This window comes from Otolemur garnettii, unplaced genomic scaffold, assembly GCF_000181295.1.
Source record: "Otolemur garnettii isolate 467f Iridium unplaced genomic scaffold, OtoGar3 scaffold00174, whole genome shotgun sequence".
Taxonomy (NCBI): Eukaryota; Metazoa; Chordata; class Mammalia; order Primates; family Galagidae; genus Otolemur; species Otolemur garnettii.
The window spans coordinates 894,821-903,213 of NW_003852569.1; the positions used below are offsets into that span (position 1 = coordinate 894,821).

General features: G+C 50.4%; 1 protein-coding gene across 1 annotated transcript in view; it reads left to right on the forward strand.

Moving 5' to 3' along the window:
* The first annotated feature begins 1,987 nt into the window (after positions 1-1,987).
* Positions 1,988-8,393, forward strand: part of S100A10 (S100 calcium binding protein A10) — an 11,050-nt gene continuing 4,644 nt past the window's right edge. The window contains exon 1 of the mRNA XM_003800356.3: positions 1,988-2,078. The gene's annotated coding sequence lies outside the window, so the exon portion shown is untranslated. The remainder of the gene's footprint in view (positions 2,079-8,393) is intronic.

An 8,393-nucleotide genomic window follows, 5' to 3' on the forward strand; every position in this document is an offset into this window, starting at 1 on the left:
TATTATGATTGTCTGGGACCACCATGCATCATCGACCACATGACTTTATCAGCAGTGTGATCACAGTCATGTCCATGCATGTTGTATATGCACAAAAAGAATGGAAACAAATATATGAAAATGTTTGTCTTTGACACATGCATTTGTAATTAATTTTCTTTTCTTTTCTTTTCTTTTTTTTTTTTTTTGAGACAGGAGCCTCAAGCTGTCACCCTGGGTAGACTGCCGTGGCATCTCAGCTCACAGCAACCTCCAACTCCTGGGCTCAAGCGAGTCTCCTGCCTCAGCCTCCCAAGTAGCTAGGACCACAGGTGCCGGCCACAACGCCCGGCTATTTTTTGGTTGCAGCTGTCATTGTTGTTTGGTGGGCGGGCTGGATTCGAACCCGCCACCTTGGGTGTACTGTGGCTGGCGCCTCAGCCACTTGAGCCACAGGCGCCGAGCCATTTTATTTTCTTTTTTATACATTGTTATACTCATGTGGTTCAAGCCTTCCACAACAAGAATATAATTTTTCTTAAAAAGTCACAATAACTTGATTGCTATTTTGAAAGTTTCTACCAAATGTTGTACTATGATTCCTCCAGGAATCATTGTGAGCACTCCAAGGAGACTTGGAAGCGCCTCCTCAGAGTTCTTGCAGAATCTCATAGTACCCTCTTACCATTCACTAATCACCTTGGATTTTAATTGTTTGCTTTTCTTCTTCCCAATACTAACTTAAAGCCCTTTGAGGGAAGAGATTGAAGTATTTAATCCCCCAAACTCCAGGCTAGCACATATGCTAAATATTCCTAAAGGTGTGTCCACCACATGAAGAAATAAGAGGAGCAGGGCTATGCAAACCCAGGCATCCTCCCTGCTGTGTCTTCCTTGGGACCAAAAGGATCCAGGATTGCCTCCACTGGTAACTGTGACCCGGAGCCTACAAAGTATATGGGAAGATCTTGAAGAACTGTCCCTTCAAGCGTCAGCACCAGGGTTGCAGGGAAAGCCACAGCTGAAATCTTGGCAACAGCAAAGATTAGTCACGAGGTGGCACTTGGAGGATTCCCCAGACCGCTCATTCCTCTGGGATCACTCATTCCTCCCAAGGCTTCCCCAGGGGACAAAGGAAAACCCCAGTACTTGGGACTGGGCTCCTTCCCACCTTCAACTGCTAGAAGTTTGCTTATGCCCCTAAAGCAGTTAAAATGAACGTGGAGGCGGAGGAAGGAGTGGGTGAGCATCCGCTAGTACACACTCAGGTCTTCTCTAAATTTCTTCCAGAAAATTCTTCTAAAGGGCTTTTAGGGCCAAATGAGCTCAGTACAGAGCAAAGAGAAGCCTTAGAAATTGTTTTTAACAATATTAACCGCACTGAAACTGAACCATCGACCGAGTGAAGCCACACAAACCAGGAGGGGTAAATCCCCTGTTGGACAGCAGGTCTGTCACGCCCAACACTGACCCGCCCCCCAGCACCCTCCCGCTCTCCCTGCCGGCAGGTGGGGGCCGGGAACTTGGTTCCTGGGAACACGCCCGCCTACCCCGGCACAGGCCGGGGAGACCCAGGGACTGCGGACCTCCCAGGCCCCCATTTGAGAACCACCAAGGCCGAGCGCCTTCGAGGTTGCTAGGATTCCAGGTGCCCCTCCCGGCTGTGTTATCCAGAGAATAATTTCTAGACCTGCAGGTTGCCTTTGATTCCAAGCCAGCGGGCCTCACCCTCAGAGGAACGGCCGGGTTCTCTGAAGCCTACACTCACCCACTTTCTAAAACCAAACCCTAGAGGAAAGGCACAGCCGAAGGTGGGGCTGTCCCAATTGTTTGGAGTGCAGAGACATCCCCACTGGAGTGGACGACGAGACTCTCACAGCCAAGAGAAAAGCAGGGTGTGCCCGGCGCGCCTAGGGATGGGAGGCGGGACGGGGAGGGGCGGGGGGCGCTGAGTGCGGGCCCCGCCCTGGCTCCTCCCGCTCGCCCGGCCCGCACCGCCCCCTTTAAGCTCCGGCCCCGCGCACCCAGTCGCCGGCTCAGCGCTCTGTTCGCCGCCCCACTCCCCAGCCTGCTAGCGTCCGCCGCGCCTCTCGGCCCAGGTGAGCTCCGCCCGGTAATGCGCGCTGCCCTCCGGGACGTCCCCAGCCCCGAGCCTGACACCTGCGGGGACCCCTCCCCGGTTGCGGGGGCCTGCCGGACTGGCTGCGCGGGTGTCCCAGGCCCTGCGGGGTCTGGGCGGGGAGCAGCTGGCGGAGAATCCGCTGCTCCGCGCCCCGGGCCGCGCACAGACGAAGGAGCAGAGCCTCTCCCAGCGGGCGCGGCCGACCCCAGACCCCTGGGCCAGGGAAGGGGCGCTTGTTCTTTGCTGCGGACCTTTGTCTTGGTGGTCCTGGACCTCCGCTGCGGGTCTTTCCTCCACCGGTCCCAACTTCCGACCGATCTCCCGAGTGACCGGTGCTTCTCTGCCCGGCCGGGCAGCGGAGGAGGGCCAGGTCCCGCGGCGCTCAGCCGCGCTGAGACGCCGCAGGGCGGGTGGGCTTCCTGTCCTCTGCCAGGCAGGAAGCGTCTCGCTGCGGAGGGAAGGAGAGCTCGTTTCTCTATAGCGCGGGTTTGCTAGGGGTTGGGGGTGTAGAGGGACCATGTGAGGTGACTTCCACTCAAAGGATGCCCTTCTTCCATCCTGAATAACTAAGTGGAACCAGAAAGAGGTGGAGGAGGAAAGAACTTGCTGAAGGATCTTCCGACGGAGATTGATTCTGGCCGGGTGCAGTGAGACAGAGACAGACGTGTAGTCGGCAACTTGCCTGAACGCGGTCAAAAGGCCTCCCTCCCGGGCTTGCTTGGTCTAGCCCCGGCCGCCCTGCCCAGGGGACTGCGAACTCTGCTCCAGTGGGAGGGGCGGGGGTGCAGGGCCGCCGCCCGCTGGCCGAGCGGGGCCCTGAGCCAGGCCTCGGGATGCAATGAGCCCTTTCGGCCCCCACCCTGTCCCCAGGGAGCTGGAATCGCTCTGCAGGGCGTGGTCGGCACCGTGGGCCCCTGGATTCTCCTAGTGGCCTGTGACTCAGCGGGGAGCCGGTGCGGGTGTGGCTCGTTGCAGATGCTCTTTGCCGAGGGTTTGAGTAGAACACTCCCTGAAAAGGAGGGAGGGAAAGGGGAACTGTGCCCTCTTAGAGGGCATTTTCCAAGAGGAAATGAGTCACACCGGGACTGGCCGCCAGTCTGAAGACTGAACCGCGGGCGAGGGCAGTGATGGGATGGGCAGGGCGGCCAGAGCCCCACTCCGTGCCGGCTGGTGTGCTCCTGGCAGCCTGTCTTACCCTCACTGGGGAGGTGGCTTTTTCCGTTAAGAGGTTTGCAGTTGCTGCGGATCGTTTTTTTCCTCAGAGGCTTGAGTTTCTGCTTCCAGTAGTGGACGTTTATATCCTGCGTTTCAGGCGAGGCCAGGCTCATGGACACCCCTTGTCCGTGAGTTTTGCCGCCAACATGCTTCAGCACATTGCGACAGATATGCCAGGGACTAGGGCAGGGGTCTAGTCGAACAACTCATCTGCCCCCGCACCCCTCCCCAGTCCTGTTTAATCATCTCTCTTAAGGGGTGTGTACTGTGCTCCTTCACACCAGAGACTAGCTTCTTCAGGGTGGTCTTTGATCCACCACTTGGAGTTTCTTGTTTCAGTTCTTCAAATTTTCTTCCTCCATTGGATGTAAAGCAGTTCTTTGGTCTGACCCTGATTTCTAGGTGATGCTCTTCTCTGGCTTTTCCTGGATACCACAGCAGATGGGCCCTTCTCCCCCCAGCTCTGACCTCTGGCCACTGCAGGGAGCTCTCAGGAGTTCGCCTGGGTAGAGCTGAGGCTGGAGGCCTCCCTACTTTCCACTGACAGTTAAAAAAATGTGACTTTTTCAGAGCACTGCCCACTTGGTATGCTCTTGACACAGTCCAGTCTTTTAAAGTGTAAAGTTGAGAGGAAACAATGGAATTCTTTCAGGATTATAATGTGTAAATTATCATTCAAAGTGCTGGCAAAACTTGACTAAAATGTTAGAATTTTTCTTTTTTTTTTAATTAATTTTTTTTTTTTTTTTTTTGGAGACAAGAGTTTCACTTTGTCACCCTCGGTAGAGTGCTGTAGCGTCACAGCTCACAGTAACCTCCAGCTCTTGGGCTTAGGTGATTCTCTTGCCTCAATCTCCCAAGTAGCTGGGACTACAGGCACCCACCCCAAGGCCCAGCTATTTTTTGGTTGTAGTTGTCATTGTTGTTTGGCAGGCCCAGGTGGATTCAAACCTGCCAGCTCCAGTGTATGTGGCTGGTGCCTTAGCCTCTGAGCTACAGGCGCCAAGCCTAGAATATTTCTTAAGTGTCTCATGTTTCTAGGGGCTCAGCAATTTAGGAATCTCATATCAAAAGCAGAAAGAAAGAATTTAGTATTTTAAAAACAATGTTCAGCCCTTCCTTTCCTTTCACCAAATAACCACCACCTACCCTCCCAAATGATGTAATAGCAGTTGTCACGGTAGCTGTTGTTGGCTGAAGGAGGCTGACGCCTGAATGTTCTTCACAGAAGAATGGATGTACTTGGTTGGGTTATAGGAGGTTTATGAGTTCTTTCTTCCTACTAAACTGCATCTGAAACTTTCCTTTGATGCCCACTTCTCTAGTAGGCTTTGCTCTGGTGAGAAGTAGGAGAGACATGCTGATCCAGATTCATTATTTTTTTCTGAATTCTCTTTGGGGGATCAAATCCAAGAATGTCTTCTGTTTTCAATTTTCAGAATAAAAAAGTTTTTCCCCAAACCTTCTAAAGTGAAAGAAAAGAACCCTCAGACATATTTTAAATATCAGATGCTTATTTTTATTGACACCCTCCTGATTATTTTCTGGGTGGGCTGCAAGAAACTAGGACATGGACAAGACACAGAAGGGCAAAGTAAGTCAGGCCTCTTGCTCCTTAGAAGACTCGCTCCTCTTTGAAATGGTGGCCTGGGTCTAGGCATAGATCCAGAGCAAACATGTGGGATTGCTCAAGAACAGATGCTTTTCCAAGGAAGACTCCTGCTTCCCTGCTACTTTCAGGGTGACCAAAATTATATTATGATTGTCAATTTTGTTCTTTCAGATTCATCAAGTAGGCTTTATGAGGGCTGGGCACTGGCTATTGGAACTCTGCTCAAAGAGCCCACCACCATCTAGTGAGGAAAGAAACAGAAACACAAATCACTAGAATTCACAACAAACTTGTAAACTGTATTCCATTAGCTGATGAATTCCTCAAAGTCAAGTGTGCATGTGTGGGTGTACGCACCCACGGGTGCATCTGTGCATGTGACTATCCCTTGTGCCTACCAATATGTCTGGGACAAGCAAAGCAGGTGCTCAATATTGGAGAACCAAAAATGGAAAATTGAATTCCTCCCACAGTAACCAAATTGTGGAATCCAGAGTTGTTTTTGTTTTCTGTAGAAAAAAATACACTAAGAAAAAACATCTGAGCCTCCACTCTGAAGACTGTTGCTCAGGCAAACATTTGAGAGCATATAAAGGCATCAGAATAAAATGATGCAATAAAAGGTACATGTGGACGTGAGGCTTTCACATCCTGTGGAGCTCAACAGTGAGGGGGCAGTGCCAGAACAGCAAGACATAGAAGGTGGGTAAATGAAAGCATGAGAAAACACCAGAGTCTGACCAGACCTGTTTAGCAGGGCATTTATTTCTTCTTTAGTGTATGGAATGTGCTAAACAGACTCCACTGTTCCATTCATAGGCCCCCTTTCCTGGCCTTCCCCAGCTCTCACACCCTCCTGCTGAGCTCTGAGATACAGGTTTTCAGACTAGTCTTGCATTATCACACCAGCACTTAGGGATTGTGTCATTATTCATTTACTTAACAGTTATTTAGTGTTCTGTGGATAAAACAGAATAATTCAGGGCTCTTGACCAAGAGATGCTTAAATCGAAGATGGGTAAACAGTGAAATGCGATGGAAGGTTTAAGTGCAGGACCAGTTGTTGATGGCACCGAGAGAGCACTGATGCCCCTCAGCCCCAGCCCCAAAGTATGTCCCACCAGGAAGCAGGAGGACCACCTCTGCCTAGGACTAGAGCTTGGAGGGCAGTTGGGTGGAAGTGGAAATGCCAGAGATAAGTTCCTGAAGAACTTAGCTTTAGAAACAACAGTCAGCCCTGCCCTGCCCAGGAAGGGAGGGCCATGCAGGGCTGACTCAGCAGGGCCTCTGCTGCACTTTGAGGAGCTAAGTGACTCATCCTGGAACCAGGAGAGCAGAGTTGTAATCACGGCACTCACCCATTTCCCTTCATCTTATTTTGAAACCTGTGTGTGGCTCCTTCAAAAAAGAATCACTGGTCAGTGCCCTTTGGAATACTGGTTCCTCATGAGACTGAGGCCATTTCCTGTAGTTTTCAATGCTGTTTTCACCTCTGGATAGGCCCTGCTCTGTGTTCTTACCAAGGAATGTCTACTGAACCAATAGGGCATCAGCTGGCTGCTGTATTCAAAATCCATTTGCTGACTAAAATAACAGGCTGGAGACAAGGAGAAGACCTTGTGAGGCAGGGATGTAGCTTTAGGGAGGAAAGCTCCATCTTGCCGTGATGACCGTGGGCGACCAAGGGATGGGACTGGAGCAACCTCAGACCTGAGCCTCAGGCAGGGTGAGGAAGACTCACCTCATTCTCTTGAAAAGTTATTCAGGGGTGGCCAGGAGTTCCTCAGCTTATGATTTGTATTTCTCGGGAGTCCCTGAACCAGCCTGCTTTCCTACTTTAGGGGTCCTTACCCTGCTGCATTCCCTCTCTCACTTCTCTGGCTTTGCATGCGCTCCCCTTCTGCTCCGTCCTGTAAAGCAGGTAAATGAGGTGTCCCACCCAGCTGCAGTTTCCGAGGAACGGGGCTCTTTGGGAATTGGTCCTGAAGTACTCTGCTGCTCTGAGCTTGGGCACAGGGATTTTTAAATCTCTGTGGCATCTGACTCTGTTCTTTAGTTATTTAGGAACATGTCAGCTCAGGGTTTTTAAATCTCTGGGCAAGGCGGATTCTGTAAGTCCACTGCCGTGGGGAACCCATATGGGAATGAGGATGAGCCAGATGCAGGCTGTGTAAGAAGAGAGAGAAAAGGGTGTGTTTCCCCTGGAGTTCATGTTACAGTGGTCCTTGAAGCATTAGTTCACTGCTCTTTCCAAGAGATCTGTACTCCAGACGAATCATGCCAGATTCTGATTTACAGCATTCTCTAGAGTAGCATTCTTGAGCATGCCAGTTTCTGTACTTTTCTGGAGATTAAGGGGTTTCTGGAATTGCTCAGCCCTGGTGTTTACCAACTCCACCTTCTGCTCACAAGATAACATCAAGAGGTCTGTGCTGAGCAGGTGTCTGTCAGTGTCAGGAGCCACAATGGGGCCTGTCTCAGCCCCTGTCTGTGTTCTGCAGCAGGGTGGCGGCCAGCCGGACTCTCCTTTAACCTGCACTCAAAGCCTATTATATTTATTTTTCCCTGTTCACCTGCTTCCTATTTAGTAGTGGTTTTAGGTGATGTTAGCCAAGCCTTCCTTATTCTAGCCAAAGCATTCCTTCCAACTAAGCCAACATTCCCTGAGCTCCTGTTAATTACCCAGTGCCGGGAGACATTCACCCCGAATCCACTGTACCTGGATGTGATGATCTGACATGGCCCCTTTTCCTTCTTATAAACACTCTTGCCCTCCCACTGTCTCGCTTTTCTGTCTAGTGTTGGCAGAAACATAGCAGGGTCCCAGCAGAATTAGTAGGTAATGTTACTGTTTCTTCCTAAGGAACTAGGTAACAGACTTTGGGTAGCTTTTACTTGAGTAGGGCAACTGCATTTCAGTGCCAGAGATGCAACCATCTTTACTGCAATAAGAAACAAATTCAGAACTTTAGTAAAAAATCCAGATCCAGCAGATAAATTTATCTGTAATTCTGAGTGAACCAGGTTACCAAGTTAAGCTTAGAGAGGTGAAATTTTCTTACCAAGTTGGACTGCATGGCTTGTTGGTATTCAGCCACACCTAACAGTCATTTGCCAGAGCTGAGAGAAATAATAAATATCTGTTCTTTCAGGAGGTGCTTTTCAGTTAAAAAGAGGAACACTGATCTTTTCTAAGTAATTAGAGTTTTTATTCTTCATTGAGTGATTTATGCAGAATTAGCTGGCAGGTAGAAAAACCCCTTATAAAGCCCCCAGTACCTGAGGCATCTATCACCACCAAGAGACCCAAAACCTGGGGCCAGTTGGTTCTTGAATTTTATAACTGGAAAGAATCAAGTGGATGGGTGGCGCCTGTAGCTCAGTCAGCAGGGTGGTCACATACACCAAGGGTGGCAAGTTGGAACCCGGCCCAGGCCTGCTGGACAACAATGACAACTGCAACCA